This window comes from Taudactylus pleione, unplaced genomic scaffold (genome assembly GCF_031769625.1).
Source record: "Taudactylus pleione unplaced genomic scaffold, aTauple2 ptg000711l, whole genome shotgun sequence".
Lineage (NCBI taxonomy): Eukaryota > Metazoa > Chordata > Amphibia > Anura > Myobatrachidae > Taudactylus > Taudactylus pleione.
In genome coordinates, this window is record NW_028285113.1 from 8,319,675 (window position 1) to 8,340,521 (window position 20,847).

The window sequence follows — 20,847 nt, forward strand, 5'->3', positions numbered from 1 at the left end:
ATTTTTTTTTTTTTTGTTCCTACGCTATTATTAACCTCAATAACATTAATTTCCAGCCATTTCCAGTCTATTCTGAACACCTCACAATATTGTTTTTAGGCCAAAAGGTTGCACCGAGGTAGCTGGATGACTATACTAAGCGACACAAGTGGACGGCACAAATACGTGGCCCATCTAGGAGTGGCACTGCAGTGGCAGACAGGATGGCAGTTTGAAAAACTAGGACCCAAAAGGCGCTGCGCGGTAACTTATTGCGTCACCCATCGACTGCAGCTGCTGGGCACACAGGAAAGGAGAGAGATGGGCGCCGCCGAGGCTGATAGCATGCTGTTCGTGGGGAACTTAGATCCCAGGGCCACCGAGGAGATCCTGTTCGAGCTGTTTCTGCAGGTTGGTCCTGCAATTAACGTTAAAATTCCACAGGACAAGGATGGAAAGTCGATACAATCAGCTTTTGCCAATTTCAAACATGAAGAGTCTGTTCCCTATGGAATGAGTTTGTTAAATGGAAGCAAACTCTTTGGGAGGCCGCTGAAAATTCAATTCAGATCAGGAAGCAGCCATGGCTCCGCAGAAGCAAATAGCGCAGCCTACTCACCACAAGGAAATGGCAGTTTTACTGGAAACAGTCCATCAACAGATGACCACAGGCATGATGGCAATGGGGAGTTCATGAAATACTCTGAACTTTCACATCCTGATCTAAACAATCAGAGATCTTACTCTTTTCCGGACAATCTTCAAAGACAAGCAATGATGAATAACTTCTATAGGGCGGAAACCCATCATGGATCCAGCACAGCAATGATGGTCCAACCCAGTTACTCGCCATCACATTATCAGCCTCACCAAAGTCGGTACAGTCACGGATCCGATCATTCTCCCCCACACAGATATAATTCCTGCCTCACCAGTCGGTACAGCCACCGATCCAGTAGAAGGCGTAGCTCTCATCGTTATCAAAAGGAGAGTTACCACAGTAGCAGAGACAAGGGATGTGCAGGCTCGGATTAGTTCGAATTTTCCCGCCAAGTTCGGATTTTTCCCGCCAAAAATCGGGTCTGAGAAAGAGGCAAAACGTCATCTTTCATGGGCAAACATCATCTTTCATGGACTTTTGTCCAGGACAGCCCCTGTAAAAATGATTTTGATGAAGGGCAGCGTACAACCCACAGGACAGCCACATGTAAAAAAAAAAAAATTTTTCGGGGCAGCAGCACAGCAGTGACAGTAATTTTTTTTTGGCGCAGCTACGACGATGACAGCGACAGCTACGCCGATGACAGTGACAGCTATGCCAATGACAGTGACAGCGACAGCTATGCCGATGACAGTGACAGCGACAGCTACGCCGATGACAGTGACAGCTATGCCGATGACAGTGACAGCTATGCCGATGACAGTGACAGCTACGCCGATGACAGTGACAGCTACACGGTGACAGTGACAGCTACACCGATGACAGTGACAGCTACGCCGATGACAGTGACAGCTATGCCGGTGACAGTGATAGCGACAGCTACGCCGATGACAGTGACCGCTACACCGATGACAGTGACAGCGACAGCTACGCCAATGACAGTGACAGCTATGCCGATGACAGTGACAGCGACAGCTACGCCAATGACAGTGACAGCTACGCTGATGACAGTGACAGTGACAGCTACACCAATGACAGTTACAGCTACGCCGATGACAGTTCCAGCTATGCCGGTTTACAGTGACAGCTACGCCGATGACAGTGACAGCTACACCGATGACAGTGACAGCGACAGCTACGCTAATGACAGCGACAGGTGTCATTTTTTTCTGCGCAGCTACGCCGATGACAGTGACAGCGACAGCTACGCCGATGACAGTGACAGCAACAGCTACGCCGGTGACAGTGACAGCGACAGCTACGCCGATGACAGCAACAGCGACAGCTACGCCGATGACAGTGATAGGTTTTTTTTTTCTGCGCAGCTACGCCGATGACAGTGACAGTGACAGCTATGCCGATGACAGTGACAGCTACGCCGATGACAGTGACAGCTCTGCCGGTGACAGTGACAGCTACGCCGATGACAGTGACAGCTACGCCGATGACAGTGATGGCTATGTCGATGACAGCGACAGCTACGCCGGTGACAGTGATGGCTATGCCGATGACAGCGACGCCAATGACAGTGACAGCGACAGCTACGCCGTTGACAGTGACAGTGACAGCTACGCCGATGACAGTGACAGCTACGTCGATGACAGTGACAGCGACAGCTACGCCAATGACAGTGACAGCTACACCGATGACAGTGACAGCGACAGCTATGCCGGTGACAGTGATGGCTATGCCGATGACAGCGACGCCAATGACAGTGACAGCGACAGCTACGCCAATGACAGTGACAGTGACAGCTATGCCGATGACAGTGACAGTGACAGCTACGCCGATGACAGTGACAGCTACATCGATGACAGCGACAGCTACGCCGATGACATTGACAGCTACGCCGATGACAGTGACAGCTATGCCGATGACAGTGACAGCTACGCCGATGACTTTGACAGCGACAGCTACGCCGGTTACAGTGATAGCTATGCCGATGACAGCGACAGCGATGCCAATGACAGTGACAGCGACAGCTACGCCAATGACAGTGACAGTGACAGCTATGCCGATGACAGTGACAGTGACAGCTACGCCGATGACAGTGACAGCTACGTCGATGACAGTGACAGCGACAGCTACGCCGATGAAATTGACAGCTACGCCGATGACAGTGACAGCTATGCCGATGACAGTGACAGCTACGCCGATGACTTTGACAGCGACAGCTACGCCGGTTACAGTGATAGCTATGCCGATGACAGGGACAGCGATGCCAATGACATTGACAGCAACAGCTACGCCGGTGACAGTGATAGCTATGCCGATGACAGTGACAGCTATGCCAATGGCAGTGACAGCTACGCCGATGACAGTGACAGCGACAGCTACGCCGATGACAGTGACAGCTCCACCGATGACACTGACAGCGACAGCTACGCCGGAGACAGTGACAGCTATGCCAATGACAGTGACAGCTACGCCGATGACAGTGACAGCGACAGCTACACAGGTGACAGTGATAGCTATGCCGATGACAGTGACAGTGACAGCTACACAGGTGACAGTGATAGCTATACCGATGACAGTGACACCAACAGCTACGCCGATGACAGTGACAGCTATGCCGATGACAGTGACAGCGACAGCTAGGCCTATGACAGTGACAGCTACGCCGATGAGTGACAGCTACGCTGATGACAGTAACAGTGACAGCTACGCCGATGACAGTGACAGCTACGCCAATGACAGTGACAGCTATGCCGATGACAGTGACAGCGACAGCTACACCGATGACAGCGACAGCGACGCCACTGACATTGACAGCTACGCCGGTGACAGTGATAGCTATGCCGATGACAGTGACAGCAATGCCGATGACAGTGACTGCTATGCCAATGACAGTGACAGCTACGCCGATGACAGTGACAGTGACAGCTACGCCGATGACAGTGACAGTGACAGCTGCGCCGTTGACAGTGACAGTGACAGCTGCGCCGATGACAGTGACAGCTACGCCAATGACAGTGACAGCTATGCCGATGACAGTGACAGCTACGCCGATGACAGTGACAGTGACAGCTACGCCGATGACAGTGACAGTGACAGCTGCGCCGTTGACAGTGACAGCTGCGCAGATGACAGTGACAGCGACAGTTAAGCCGGTGACAGTGATAGCTATGCCGATGACACTGACAGCGACAGCTACGCCTGAGACAGTGACAGCTATGCCAATGACAGTGACAGCTACGCCGATGACAGTGACAGCGTCAGCTACTTCGATGACAGTGACAGCTATGCCAATGACAGTGACAGCTACGCCGATGACAGTGACAGCGTCAGCTACTTCGATGACAGTGACAGCTATGCCGATGACAGTGACAGCTACGCCGATGACAGTGACAGTGACAGCTACACCGATGACAGTGACACCAACAGCTATGCCGATGACAGTGACAGGTATGCCGATGACAGTGACAGTGACAGCTTCGCCGATGACAGTGACAGCGACAGCTACACTGATGACAGTGACAGCTATGCCGATGACAGTGACAGCTACGCCAATGACAGTGACAGTGACAGCTACGCCGATGACAGTGAGAGCGACAGCTACACCGGTGACAGTGATAGCTATGCCGATGACAGTGACAGCTACGCCAATGAGTGACAGCTACGCTGATGACAGTGACAGCTACGCCGATGACAGTGACAGCTATGCCGATGACAGTGACAGCTACGCCGATGACAGTGACAGCGACAGCTACACAGGTGACAGTGATAGCTATGCCGATGACAGTGACAGCTATGCCGTTGACAGTGACAGTGACAGCTACACAGGTGACAGTGATAGCTATGCCGATGACAGTGACAGCTATGCCGATGACAGTGACAGCTACGCCGATGAGTGACAGCTACGCTGATGACAGTGACAGTGACAGCTACGCCGATGACAGTGACAGCTACGCCAATGACAGTGACAGCTATGCCGATGACAGTGACAGCTACGCCGATGATAGTGACAGTGACAGCTGCGCCGATGACAGTGACAGCTACGCCGATGACAGTGACAGTGACAGCTGCGCCGATGACAGTGACAGTGACAGCTACGCCGATGACAGTGACAGTGACAGCTACACCGGTGACAGTGATAGCTATGCCGATGACAGCGACAGTGACGCCAATGACAGTGACAGTGACAGCTACGCTGATGACAGTGACAGTGACAGCTATGCCGATGACAGTGACAGCTACGCCGATGACAGTGACAGCGACAGTTAAGCCGGTGACAGTGATAGCTATGCCGATGACAGCGACGCCAATGACAGTGGCAGTTACGCCGATGACAGTGACAGCGACAGCTACGCCGATGACAGTGACAGCTACGTCGATGACATTGATAGCGCCAGCTACGCCGGAGACAGTGACAGCTATGCCAATGACAGTGACAGCTATGCCGATGACAGAGACAGCTACGCCGATGACAGTGACAGCAACAGCTACGCCGATGACAGTGACAGCTATACCGATGACATTGACACCACCAGCTACGCCGATGACAGTGACAGCTATGCCGATGACAGTGACAGCGACAGCTACGCCAATGATAGTGACAGCTATGCCGATGACAGTGACAGTGACAGCTACACCGATGACAGTGACACCAACAGCTACGCCGATGACAGTGACAGCTATGCCGATGACAGTGACAGTGACAGCTACGCCGATGACAGTGACAGCTATGCCGATGACAGTGACAGCTACGCCGATGACAGTGACAGTGACAGCTACGCCGATGACAGTGACAGTTACGCCGATGACAGTGACAGCTATGCCGATGACAGTGACAGCTACGCCGATGACAGTGACAGCGACAGCTACACCGGTGACAGTGATAGCTATGCCGATGACAGCGACAGTGACGCCAATGACATTGACAGCGACAGCTATGCCGGTGACAGTGATAGCTATGCGGATGACAGTGACAGCTATGCCGATGACATTGACAGCTACGACGATGACAGTGACAGCTATGCCGATGACAGTGACAGCTACGCCGATGAGTGACAGCTACGCTGATGACATTGACAGTGACAGCTACGCCAATGACAGTGACAGCTATGCCGATGACAGTGACAGCTACGCCGATGACAGTGACAGTGACAGCTGCGCCGATGACAGTGACAGTGACAGCTATGCCGATGATAGTGACAGCTACGCCGATGACAGTGACAGCGACAGTTAAGCCGGTGACAGTGATAGCTATGCCAATGACAGCGACAGCTACGCCGATGACAGTGACAGCTACGCCGATGACACTGCCAGCGACAGCTACGCCGATGACAGTGACAGCTCCACCGATGACACTGACAGCGACAGCTACGCCGGAGACAGTGACAGCTATGCCAATGACAGTGACAGCTACGCCGATGACAGTGACAGCGACAGCTACACAGGTGACAGTGATAGCTATGCCGATGACAGTGACAGTGACAGCTACACAGGTGACAGTGATAGCTATACCGATGACAGTGACACCAACAGCTACGCCGATGACAGTGACAGCTATGCCGATGACAGTGACAGCGACAGCTAGGCCTATGACAGTGACAGCTACGCCGATGAGTGACAGCTACGCTGATGACAGTGACAGCGACAGCTGCGCAGATGACAGTGACTGCTATGCCGATGACAGTGACAGCTACGCCGATGACAGTGACAGTGACAGCTACGCCGATGACAGTGACAGCTGCGCCGTTGACAGTGACAGTGACAGCTGCGCAGATGACAGTGACAGCGACAGTTAAGCCGGTGACAGTGATAGCTATGCCGATGACACTGACAGCGACAGCTGCGCAGATGACAGTGACTGCTATGCCGATGACAGTGACAGCTACGCCGATGACAGTGACAGTGACAGCTACACCGATGACAGTGACACTAACAGCTACGCCGATGACAGTGACAGGTATGCCGATGACAGTGACAGTGACAGCTTCGCCGATGACAGTGACAGCGACAGCTACACTGATGACAGTGACAGCTATGCCGATGACAGTGACAGCTACGCCAATGACAGTGACAGTGACAGCTACGCCGATGACAGTGAGAGCGACAGCTACACCGGTGACAGTGATAGCTATGCCGATGACAGTGACAGCTACGCCAATGAGTGACAGCTACGCTGATGACAGTGACAGCTACGCCGATGACAGTGACAGCTATGCCGATGACAGTGACAGCTACGCCGATGACAGTGACAGCGACAGCTACACAGGTGACAGTGATAGCTATGCCGATGACAGTGACAGCTATGCCGTTGACAGTGACAGTGACAGCTACACAGGTGACAGTGATAGCTATGCCGATGACAGTGACAGCTATGCCGATGACAGTGACAGCTACGCCGATGAGTGACAGCTACGCTGATGACAGTGACAGTGACAGCTACGCCGATGACAGTGACAGCTACGCCAATGACAGTGACAGCTATGCCGATGACAGTGACAGCTACGCCGATGATAGTGACAGTGACAGCTGCGCCGATGACAGTGACAGCTACGCCGATGACAGTGACAGTGACAGCTGCGCCGATGACAGTGACAGTGACAGCTACGCCGATGACAGTGACAGTGACAGCTACACCGGTGACAGTGATAGCTATGCCGATGACAGCGACAGTGACGCCAATGACAGTGACAGTGACAGCTACGCCGAGGACAGTGACAGTGACAGCTATGCCGATGACAGTGACAGCTACGCCGATGACAGTGACAGCGACAGTTAAGCCGGTTACAGTGATAGCTATGCCGATGACAGCGACGCCAATGACAGTGGCAGTTACGCCGATGACAGTGACAGCGACAGCTACGCCGATGACAGTGACAGCTACGTCGATGACATTGATAGCGCCAGCTACGCCGGAGACAGTGACAGCTATGCCAATGACAGTGACAGCTATGCCGATGACAGAGACAGCTACGCCGATGACAGAGACAGCTACGCCGATGACAGTGACAGCAACAGCTACGCCGATGACAGTGACAGCTATACCGATGACATTGACACCACCAGCTACGCCGATGACAGTGACAGCTATGCCGATGACAGTGACAGCGACAGCTACGCCAATGATAGTGACAGCTATGCCGATGACAGTGACAGTGACAGCTACACCGATGACAGTGACACCAACAGCTACGCCGATGACAGTGACAGCTATGCCGATGACAGTGACAGTGACAGCTACGCCGATGACAGTGACAGCTATGCCGATGACAGTGACAGCTACGCCGATGACAGTGACAGTGACAGCTACGCCGATGACAGTGACAGTTACGCCGATGACAGTGACAGCTATGCCGATGACAGTGACAGCTACGCCGATGACAGTGACAGCGACAGCTACACCGGTGACAGTGATAGCTATGCCGATGACAGCGACAGTGACGCCAATGACATTGACAGCGACAGCTATGCCGGTGACAGTGATAGCTATGCGGATGACAGTGACAGCTATGCCGATGACATTGACAGCTACGACGATGACAGTGACAGCTATGCCGATGACAGTGACAGCTACGCCGATGAGTGACAGCTACGCTGATGACATTGACAGTGACAGCTACGCCAATGACAGTGACAGCTATGCCGATGACAGTGACAGCTACGCCGATGACAGTGACAGCTATGCCGATGACAGTGACAGCTACGCCGATGACAGTGACAGTGACAGCTGCGCCGATGACAGTGACAGTGACAGCTATGCCGATGATAGTGACTGCTACGCCGATGACAGTGACAGCGACAGTTAAGCCGGTGACAGTGATAGCTATGCCGATGACAGCGACGCCAATGACAGTGACAGTTACGCCGATGATAGTGACAGCGACAGCTACGCCGATGACAGTGACAGCTACGCCGATGACACTGACAGCGACAGCTACGCCGATGACAGTGACAGCTATGCCAATGACAGCGACAGCTACGCCGATGACAGTGACAGCGACAGCTACGCCGATGACAGTGACAGCTACGCCGATGACACTGCCAGCGACAGCTACGCGGGAGACAGTGACAGCTTTGCCGATGACAGTGACAGCTACGCCGATGACAGTGACAGCGACAGCTACGCCGATGACAGTGACAGCTATACCGATGACAGTGACACCAACAGCTACGCCGATGACAGTGACAGCTATGCCGATGACAGTGACAGCAACAGATACGCCAATGATAGTGACAGGTGTTTTTTTTTTCGCGCAGCTATGCCGATGACAGTGACGGCTCCGCCGATGACAGTGACAGCTCCGCCGATGACAGTGACGGCTCCGCCGATGACAGTGACAGCTCCGCCGATGACAGTGACAGCTCCGCCGATGACAGTGACAGCTATGCCGATGACAGTGACAGCAACAGATACGCCAATGATAGTGACAGGTGTTTTTTTTTTCGCGCAGCTATGCCGATGACAGTGACAGTTCCGCCGATGACAGTGACAGGTGTTTTTTATATATATTTGACTCCTTGACAGAGCAGCACAGGACCCCTTTGCAGCTATGCCGATGACAGTGACAGGTGTGGGGTTTTTTTTCGGGGCAGCAGCCTTTGACAGACAGCAGCACAGCACTGGGCAACAGTAGCCAGTCCCTATGGTCAGCGTCAGCAGCAACCAACAAATCCCAGCTCCCTCCCTGTGCTCACTTCACAGCCGGCATAAAAAATGGCGGCGATCGTGGGACCTCTTATAGAATCCAAAACCCGTGAGAATCCGACAGCGGGATGATGACGTTTTGCCTCCATTTCCGATCTGAGCCAGGCTCGGATCAGGGGGTTCGGATTTCGGAAATCCGAACCCGCTCATCCCTAGTATTAATGTAATGTCAGAAGTCTTTTATGTCATTTGGATGCAAATAATGTATTTAGATGTTGATATTTGAATTTTGAAACACTCGGGTCACCTATTTTTCTATCTTTGCTCCCCCTCCAATCAAAAGATGGCTGCGCCACTGCTTCAGGGACTATGGGTCTGATTCAGAGCCGGACGCTATTTGCGCTCGCTCGTTCAGAAAAAGGTGGTGGCTATTTAAATTGACCGTTCGCTCTTTGCGGTCTGTTGACACCTCCATGTCTGAACGAGCGAACAAAACATGCGGACGGTTTTTAGTACAAAACGCCCCCTGGCCGTTCGCATCATACGTCATGTCCGCTATTTATTAGATTAATCGAGTACATCGAACAGCATATGAACTGCTCGCTATTCTTGTGGTTGGTTCTTCCTACCGCAATATTGCGAGCAGTTCTGGCTAAAAGACACCCAACTGACGTGGTTGATGACGCTGCTTTGTTAATTATGCACACCCTTAAAACGCCCATTTTGACCTTTAAGCACGCCTGCGTTCTGATTTCCACTCCCCATTTTCAAACACCTTCCCCTGTTACCACCCACAAACGCCTCATCCTGTCACTCAAAATAGCAGGCATTCGCTATATTGCGAACAAACGATTTCTGGCCGCACTGACTGGTTCGCGCATGCGTACTAATACCCATATGCATGCGCAGATGTGCGAACATCGCTCGGAACGAACGAGCGGCCGCTTACGAGCGGCTCTGAATGAGACCCTATATTTTTTCCTGAGGTGATTTTCTTGCTTTATACAGTCATACTGTATAGTACCAACATCACACCCCAGAACTTGCCCCCATCTGTAAAAATACTGTAAACCCCCATCCAGGCTACATCTAGGCTACATAACTGAATTGGATCCACTGCAGATTTCCTGATTATCACTGGTAGACAAAAAACACATAATTTGCATTATTTTCACCAATGAAGTTTTTTCATTGGGAAAATGCGCCCTGAAATCGTGAAAATAAAAATACGGTAATGGAGATTGTAAGCTTGTATCATGTTCCCCGCTATTCTCACATATACTCATGTAGGGCTCGAATCTGGGTTGCACACAGGTCTGTATATGGCAGCATCCAGTGTCGGACTGGGGCATGAATGGCCCACCAGGGGAATGCAGTGATAGGGGCCCATATTTAGGGGTGTGGCCAGCATCTAGAAGGGGTGTGGCCAGCCTCCAGAGGCTTGGCTAACCATTAGAAAGTGCATGGACTGTGCTCCTTCAAAAATTTATATATAGTGAATACTGGTAGTGCATGCATGATAACGTACCAAACTAATAACAGCAATGCATTGTAGAAAATACACCATAGTCCTGTGCTGGATAAAGTAACATATGTATAATGTTTTGTTCAAGTGCACAGTCTTGAACCTGATCTCGCAGGCAGTGGGCCCCACCGGGGGATTCCCCTGTACCCCTGTGGGCCAGTCCAACCCTGGCAGCATCTAGCGAATTTTAGCAAACCACGTATGTTCCATGGCGACCTACGTATCTCTTCTTACCTCCAGGCGATAGTGAGTTACACAGAGCTCGGCTGGGCAGATCTCCATGTCAACGCTCTTGTGGCGTATGGACTGAAGAGAGCTGTTATGTTCTGCGCCGGTATGTAATGCCGGCGCACATGCCGGCGCAGAAGGTAAGTACCCTAACCCTCTCTTCTCCCTACCCTAACTGTCCCTTAGTGGTGCCTAACCCTAACCTTTCCCCGTTATTGCCTAAACCTAACCCCCCCTCTCCGCACATAAAGCATAACCCTCCCGGGGGGGGGGGGGTGGTGGCTAACCCTAACCCTCCGCTTGTGATGCCTTGCCTAACCCCCCCTCTCCCTACCCTAACCCTAAGTCCCCTCTGGGGTGCCTAAACCTAACCCTTTCCCCCCTGCGGCTAAACGCTAACACACCCGGCTTACCGTCGTTCGGTATGCCGGGTGTCAGGATTTTGTAGTGGGACTAATGATAGGAGTTGAGATTTCGATGCCTATCTTTAGTCCCATGTCGGGATATCGTTGGGCGGGATAGCACCCACCGGTATCCTCACTGCATCCCATGTGGGGGTTTCATGGTTTTTTAGCCAGAGCTGCATCCTATTCTGATTTGTGCCCACAGTATGCTGAAGGAGACCCTACTTCACACGGATTGCCCAGCATAGGATTGGTGTATGTACCAAGTGATCATGGGCTGAAAACAATGATGTGGCTTGATGTGCGTATGCATTAAGAGGTACAAATAGTCACATTTACTGTACATTCCGTTAGCAAAATATCCGCATTGTTTATGCGGCTGACTATGAACCTGCATGAATCAGGCCCATAGCATTGCTATAGCTGCTGCAGATATATAGGAGTGGATTTCCAGTGCTAAACAGTATCTTAAATTACAGTTTCCTTTAGCAGAAACAGCAGAAATATTGGATGTAGATAAATTAGAAAATCTCCGGAGTCACTGAGTACAAAACGTTCCCTGGCTCAGTGGAATAGTCCTCTTGATCATAGTAAAGAATCAGATAAATGATATCAGTTTGTCGTTACAAGTTAAACGCTACTCTCATAAGGGAGAACAAAACAAACATAATACAGACATAGAGAAGGTAGAAGGTGGTGCACATTCATAACATTTGGTGGTGTGGATCCGCCGAACATGGCTCACCAAGGGAGTTAATCCCCCATTCTCTGGTGCCTTTTTTAAAAGGGTTATCACTCACTGCTATGCACACAATACAAATGTTTAATAAAATTAAAACAGCACCAGGGCGAATCTGGACGCTAAGGAGCTCCGCAAAGCTGTGGGTTAAACTACCAGCACTATGACTAGGACCAGTATACACAAAAATGTAATTAATTATTTGCCCTGCAGCCTCGGGCAAGCGTAATTCCGCAGTGTTGGGCTGGGATTAACCTATCTTTTCCCATTCCACCTGGCACTCAAAGGATTAAGGGTCTGATTCGACCCGGGCGCTAAGCTGCGAACGCACGCTATGGCCGATAATTGCATGTTTGCACATGCATATGCGTCATTATGCGCATGCGCGAGTCACTCACTGTGCTCGGGAATTGTGCGCTCGTAGTACACAGACTCAGTGGCGTAAGTTCTTACCAGATGCCCGGAGGCAAGTTATAATTTGGTGCCCCCCAGTCACAGTGAGACAAAGAGTTGTGGGTGAGGGGAGCACCGGACGTTTCACCCTAACAAAAGAAGCTGCTGAGGAGCAGCAAACCCAATGACTAGGGACAAGCTATAGATAGACGGAGACGGCAGCTGACATGGAGCTCTCCGCTAGTGTATGGTGGCTTCTCAGGTGCCGGGAAAGGGTGCCATGTATTGGGTGGCCGTGACACTCCGGGTACATAGTTACAGCCCTAAGTGGGGTGAATATATTGTGGGCAATGGAGGAGGTGCCCCTTCAGTGCTGGAGCCCGGCGGCAGGCGCCTCCATTGTCTCCCAGAGTTCTGCCCCTGCACAGACTGGATGCTAATTTGAGTGACAGATAGTGCCGTTTGTGGGAGGTTACGGTTAGGCACCACTAAAGGAGGGTTAGGGTAGGGAGAGGGGAGGGTTAATGTGCTTACCAGCCCAAGTCGGGATTTGGGTCCTTCGGTCTTTTTCTTTCGGTATATGATTCGGTTCCCCAATATAGATTGTAAACTCAACTGATGTAGTAACTGTTGTGAATGTCCACAATTACAGATGTGCGCTGACCCCGGTGTTCTGGTTTTGGATCTGGATTCATCTTTGTGTTTTGATTTTGGTTTTGCAAAACCACTCTCTTTGTATTGGTTTTGGTTTTGGATCTGGATTTAAAAAAGAAAAAAAATTATAAAAAGTTTTTAAAAACAGCTAAAATTATGTAATTTCTGCAATCTAAAACCCAAAATTCAGATTTAAAAATCCAAATTCTGAACCACTTGAAGATCAGAACCGCAGATCGAATTTATTCTGATCTCCTAAGGAGACTAGAACCACGTCTCGGATCTGTCCACATTCAAGAAATTCGGGTGGATTTGGGTTTCTAGAGGACCGAACAGCACATCTCTATCCACAATACTATGTGTAAAGCGCTATGGAATATGTGTGCACTATAGACGGAACTATTACTGTTATTTGCAAACACATATATATTCTGCAATGATTTACATATAACATTTCGGTCACCTACATGACCCCTATCAGAATATACTTGTTCCACCTCTGCAATATAGTGATAATCTTGTATTTCTAAACGGAAATCCGAGACTGTGGATGGGGTGGAGATCCCGATACACTTTATCAGAGATTCAACATATTGCTTGTAAGAAAAATCGCGCTCCAATCCAATGGTGCTGCAATAACCGCTGGGGTGGTCACTGACACCCCTTTACAGATCAAATATAAAATACAGTACTTGCGGTCAATTGCGCTTCTCTGAGGTAAGTACCAATTCAGAACCACAATGTGGTTATTTAAGTCCCAGCCAGATCCTGCAAACTTCCCTTTGAATTCTTCACAATCGGAAAACCTTTTTTTAAACCAAATTCTTCTTCCTTATGGAACACACATAAATCCACTTCTACAGTATATGGTGGTTTCCCTGCAATGGGGAACCTCTAAAAAACATTGCTCCTCCTTGGGCAGACAGTCATCAGTCGGTATCCACTATTCGGAGACCACATGGTGTGGAAGATGCCTCTGCATCTGAGGGACTGGCTGCTAGTAGAGGAAACCCTTAGAGGGACTGAACCTGATGGAGCCCGAGTCGGGGGAGACAGTGAGGGACAAAATGTTCCCAAGCCAACTTCGGTGAGTCTGCATTCATCAGAGGCTTGGGTGGAGTCAAGGTGTGTGTCCTTCCTCTTTCACAGAGCAAACACAATTAAAAAAAATAAAACAATTGAATTGTGTTTTTTCTGTGAAAGAGGAAGGACACACACCTTGATTCCACCCAAGCCTCTGATGAATGCAGACTCACCGAAGAGGACTTGGGAACATTTTGGTCCTCACTGTCTACCCCATCAGGTTCAGTCCCTCTAAGGGTTTCCTCTCTCTGCCTCTTTACTAGCAGCCAGTCCCTCAAATGCAGAGGCATCTTCCACACCATGTGGTCTCGGAATAGTGATGCACCATTTTTGTTATGCCAATTATGGTCATGCATTCTGTACTGTACTGTTCATTACAAGATTTTATCGTTTTTTTACGTTGTAGGGATATTTTTAATTTTAATGAAAAGAACACCTGAGCATATATAAAATAACTATAGCAGGGGTGTTAGCGTATATGCGTTTGTGGCCTTCTCCCACCTGTACACTAGCTACACTCTGCAACAGATACCGTTTGTGTTCTGTTGTTATTTTGCAATTTAAATTGTTTAAGCGGTACATACTGTAGCATAAAACGTTTTTATACTTGCTGTTTGAATGCAAAGCCGGGGTGTTGATGGAGTCAACATTTATGGAGGTATTCTCGCTGTGGGGTCACCTATGCATGCGCAGGTGACCCACCACAAGTACGTTAACCATCGGGTTTACGTACATCTCTGATTCAGGCCCAACATTCCAGGATTTGGCTAAGCAGCAACTGAGAAGAACAGAAAGGAGTGAGCAGCACTCTTTGGCAACTATCCCATTAATTAATCACTATCTCTCTATCTATCTATCTATCTATCTCATATCTATCTATCTATCTATCTATCTATCTATCTATCTATCTATCTGTCTATCTATCTATCTCATATCTCTCTATCTCATATCTATCTATCTATCTATCTATCTATCTATCTATCTATCTATCTATCTATCTATCTATCTATCTATCTATCTATCTCATATCTATCTGTCTGTCTGTCTATCTATCCCATCTCTCTCTCTTAATAATTAAGCTCCTATTTTATTGGTTGAATCATATGCATTTTCCTGGACTGGGTTGCTACCTGGTAGCCTATTGTAGCACCAACAATGTTCGACCCTTCCGGACGAGCCATTCCTATTGTTCCTGTTTCTGTTGGTCGCTCCGCTCCGGGACGCTATGCATTGGTCTTCTTAGCCGCAAGTATATATAGGTCTTAGACCTTGATTTATTGATAACTTTGGCCTATGTTATATCACAGGATTTGCGACTATGGTGCTTGTTATTTTATTACATCCTATTTGCTATAGTAACTAGGATGTCAGTTTCACGTATACGTTTTGAGAAATGTCTTATATGTTGATATTGTACTGTTCATACTGTTTCTATTTTATTTCTTGTCCTCGGCATTACTGATAGTTCTATTTTCAATCATATATGATATGTACTTCCAATATTGTATTTTCTATGTATTACAATGTTTGTATGTTTTTATATATGAGGTCTCTGGGTGGGTATTGGAACAGTCCACCCCCCACATGTTAACCATTTTGCCGTTTTTTTCCCCCATGGCAACTACTGTGGCCCGATATACTGGGCTGTTTGATTTGATTCTGTTTCACCCTTTTTTTTCTTTCCCTTTTCTTAAAGATATGTTTTTTTCTTTTTTTCTTTTGTTTTTCATAACAGGTATATCCACGGTGCTCACACAACTGTATGACTATAAATGGTTAAGGTTTTTTCCCTAACTGTCAAGGGACTTAACTCCCCACATAAACGTCGATTACTTCTCTCCACTTTTCATCAACATAGAGCAAATATTGTGGATTACAGGAGACGCATTTTTCTTCTGCTGCGCCCCCCATATTTAAAGGCCATAGGTACCCTACCTGCTATACCACTAATGGCTCATCCAAACGGAATGGGGTCGCTATTTTATTTCATGTAAATACCCCATTTGTACTACATAGGAAAATTGAAGATAAAAATGGGCGTTTCCTTATCCTTACTGGCATTGTTGAGGAAGTTCCAGTTACCCTAGTCTCTATATATGCTCCCAATTCTCGCCAGGTCCCTTTCCCGAGAGAAATTTTTGAAGAAATTGCTAAGGTCCGTCAAGGCGCCCTAATACTGATGGGTGACTTTAACCTAGTCCTTGACCCCAAACTGGATCGCTCTTCCTCACAGGGACACTCTTCTTCCCCCCGTGATGTGGGCCCCTCACTTGCTTTTAAGAAACTGTTAGCTGAGTTTGACTGTATGATGCCTGGCACACCCTTTCCCCAGATGAGAGAGACTTTCTACTCTTCTGTCTATAATAGCTACTCCAGAATAGATCTTATTCTTCTGGATAAAAGGATCCTCCAGTCCACTAAGAAAATTATAATTCTCCCCATCACTTGGTCCGATCATGCTCCCCTCCTATGGTCCTGGAGTACCGATAAACATTTTCCCCCTACACGCCCTTGGCGTTTTCCTGACTACCATCTCCATGATCCTGAGATTCTAAAGGCTCTTACGGATTCTCTTACGCTATATACTCAGACTAACTCGCCTTCGGACACTTCAGTTTTTACATATTGGTGTGCCCTGAAGGCGGTACTTTGCGGCACCTCTATCCTAAAAGGTGCTCAACTTAAAGCTCGCTCCCGTAAATCACAAATCGATTTGGAGTCTTCACTTCGATCCTTGGAATCTCAGAATCAGGCCCACCCTACTAGGTTGTTACGTAAACAACTGCAAGAGGTCCGACGGCATCTTCAGAAACTGTTTATGCTCCGCATGCACTCAGCCCTTACTCGATTACGTCTATACTGCCGGGAATAAAGCCTCTCGCCTTTTAGCTCATAAACTCCGCGGTCACCAAGCCAGAAATAGGGTTAAGTGTCTTCTCTCCCCCTCCGGTTCCAAATGCCTTAATCCCCTCGACATTGCCAATCTGTTCTCAAAATACTATGCAAAATTGTATAACCTCTCTGAAGATCCCTCCACCCCTCAACCCACAACCAATATTATTTCTTCTTTTCTAGATAGTTTGTCTCTTCCTACCTTAGATGCAGGTAGCCTGGCATCCTTAAACGCCCCTTGGTCACTGGAGGAGATACAGTCTGTAATTAGGCAACTCCCTAAGGGTAAGGCGCCAGGCCCAGATGGCTTTATTAACTCTTATTACTCTGAATTCAGAGGCGTCCTTTCCCCAATCCTTTTACAGCTATATCTAGAGGCTTCTAAAACTGGCTCCTTTCCAGCCGAAACGGTGGAGGCACAAATTGTGACTATCCCGAAGCTGGGCAAGGACCCCTCTGACTGTAAAAACTACAGACCTATAGCACTTCTTAACACGGACATTAAAATCTATGCTAAATTAATAGCTAATTGTCTGAACCCACTACTTCCTCAGTTAATACACCCTGACCAGGTAGGCTTCGTTACTGGACGTCAGGCTCCCGACAATACACGTAGGGTTCTGGACCTGGTGGAATGGGCCTCACATAATAAATGACCACTTCTCCTCTTATCACTAGATGCTGAAAAAGCATTCGACAGACTCCATATGCGCCAGGTGTTATACAGGTTTGGACTCCAAGGCGATATCCTTAGCTCCATCAATGCTCTTTACACTGGCCCCTCAGCCCGGATTTTTAGCAACGGCTTCCTTTCCTCACCTTTCCAGATATCTAACGGCACTAGACAGGGATGCCCTCTCTCCCCTCTAATCTTTGTATTGGCTATAGAACCCCTTGCCCAAATGATTCGCTCATCCACTGATTTCCCTCGTCTCTCAGTAGTTAACACTTCTCATAAATTGTGTCTCTTTGCAGACGATGTTTTATTGTTTGTGACTGACCCAGAGACTTCTTTGATTCCCCTCCACAATATTTTAAACAACTATAGTGCTGGTCCCTATTATAAATTGAATACAACTAAAACGGAAGCTCTACCTATCAACATTCCCCCTACAATCCTTCAATCCCTGAAAGGACGTTTTCCTTTTTCTTGGAAGGACTCCTCCCTATCCTACCTAGGCATTTCTATGCCCTCCTCTATTAGTAATGTTCACATTGTTAATTACGCCCCTCTGCTGATACAGTTGACAACTTTAACCACTGCTTGGATGAATCATGAGGTCTCCTGGTTAGACCGTCTAGCGGCATTCAAGATGATGTTACTGCCCAAACTGATGTACCTGTTCCGTGCTATACCATACGCAATACCTCGTAAAATGTTACAACAAATGCGGAAACTGATGATGTCTTATGTATGGAAACGCAAAGCTCCTAGAATAGCTTATAACCGTATGATATGCTCTAGACAACAAGGAGGCCTCAATCTCCCTGACCTACCTAGGTACCATGAAGCTGCCATCCTTTCTCAGCTGTGTGATTGGTTTCTCCCCCCCACACTAAGCCCTGGGTGGACCTAGAGCATGCCCTTTTTCAAGAATTCCCTTTATCGGACCTTCTATGGTTACCTAAACAACTACGCCCACAATCCCCATTACTTCCCAAGTCTGCCCTTGATACCCTAAAGATATGGGATGTTAGGCTCCCAACTCATTTTAATTTCACTCTCCCTACTAGGACCATATTCCTCCAAGCATTAGATCATTTGTTTCCCAATCTCCACATGTTTTACTGGATGCAATTAGGTATTCAGTCCCTAGCAGATTTTCTTTCCCTGTCCACTATTTTACCGTTTTCTGATGTATGTGCCAAATTTGAATTGGGCCCATCAGCTTGGTTTTATTATCTTCAACTTCATCATTGGATAGCTCAATTTAATACCGGCCCCTCCATGCTCCAAACACCACCAGACCAAATTCTAAATAGACTATCTAGATCCTCTTCCCGTGGAGCCATCTCCTTTTGGTACTTACTATTGTCTCCTGCTGACCAGACGACCAAATCCGCTGTTCAGCTTCGATGGGAGGCTGATCTTCAATGTTCCTTTACCCTTAAACAATGGGAATCTATCCATTTAGCCTCTTTTTCCCTATCTAAATGCACTAATCACGCTGAAATGCATATTAAACTCCTAAACAGACTATATTTGACACCTACTAAACTACATGGGATATGGCTTATGGTTTCTAAATTTTGCTGGCGTTTATGCCACTCTGAAGGTACGATTTTTCATATTTTTTGGGACTGCCCCTCTTTATGCCCTTTTTGGACAGAAGTATTTTCCCTTATACAGGAAGTTTTAGGTCTCACATTGCCTCTAGATCCCTCTCTAGCCCTTCTACATTGGTACCCTCTCACTATTCCCAAACCTGCTCGTTATGTTCTTGGTCATATTTTAATATCTGCTAGGGCTACAATAGCCCAACATTGGAAGTCCCCCCCCCCATTTGCCAAAGTTGTTACAAAAACTCAATTTCATTTCGAAATGGAGACTAGGGATGCTAGTTACTCTAAGGCTCCGTCTTCACCTATTGTAAAGTGGTACCCATGGCATATCTATGTCACTGATGGTAGAGTTGCCCCCTCTGCAAGAATTAGCCCTCTGGACCCGTCTTCCCCTTGCAATCTAAATGAACCTCCCTCGGGAGATTCAGATGTTTAGTCTATCTATTTGCTGTATTTTGTATTGTAATAATTGTTAGATATTTATGGATGTCCTGTTCATACCTTATAATTTTCATTGTTATTATGTTTTCTTTTACCCCCTATGCCCCTTTCTCCTTTTTCTGTACCCCATTTTATCTATTTTATTCTCAATAAAAATTTATTGATGGAAAAAAAAAAAAAAAATTAAGCTCCTGCCGAGAGATGGGTTCCAATAAGAGCCCATCCCGACGAAGAGCTGAAAGCAGATTGGTAGCTTACACTATCACTCTGCTTCCTGTTTTGGATCTTTGGCCCATACTGCACATGTGCAGCTGTCTGCCGGCGATGGGCCAATTTTGCCACCATTGCTCTCCCTTTTACTAACTTTAGCAAGGGTAAACAGTCAGTTATGGTGAAGTGAAATCCTGAGGCAAAAAAGATTTTCAGGCGTTGAAGATAGCATTGTGCACCCAACCAGTTTTGATGACACCTTTTCAGTAAAGCATAGGCCAGGATGCCAGCTGGCCAACACAGATGCTTTGTCCCATTTTTTTTTTTTTTGCTTAGGAGCTACAGGTGTTCTGCCTCACAGGTTGAAACAAGAGCCGGGATGTGTGACAAAAATACTGGAAAGGTGGTCAAGGTGATATATATATGCCCTAAGTTTTTAGCTTCTGTCTGGTAGACAGAATCTGATTAGCAGACTTGATTGCCTGACCCCCTGTGAGTGGCTGATAAAGTGTTTTTCAGTTTCTTGCTACTTGGGGAACAGGTCAGAGGCTTGTTAAGAGACATTGTGATTACTGAATGTAAGTGCTGTACAGAAGACTTCTATTTTGCAAGAGGGACAATAGGTCCTTTCACTCTAAGAGAGGGAATAATTTTGTTTAGTTCGATTCTAACAGTGCTGCTGAGGGGGACAAATGTACCGCTGTGTGGCTGCCGGTGCTCCCTGTGCAGCCGTGTAAACTTTTTTACATTTTTTTGCTC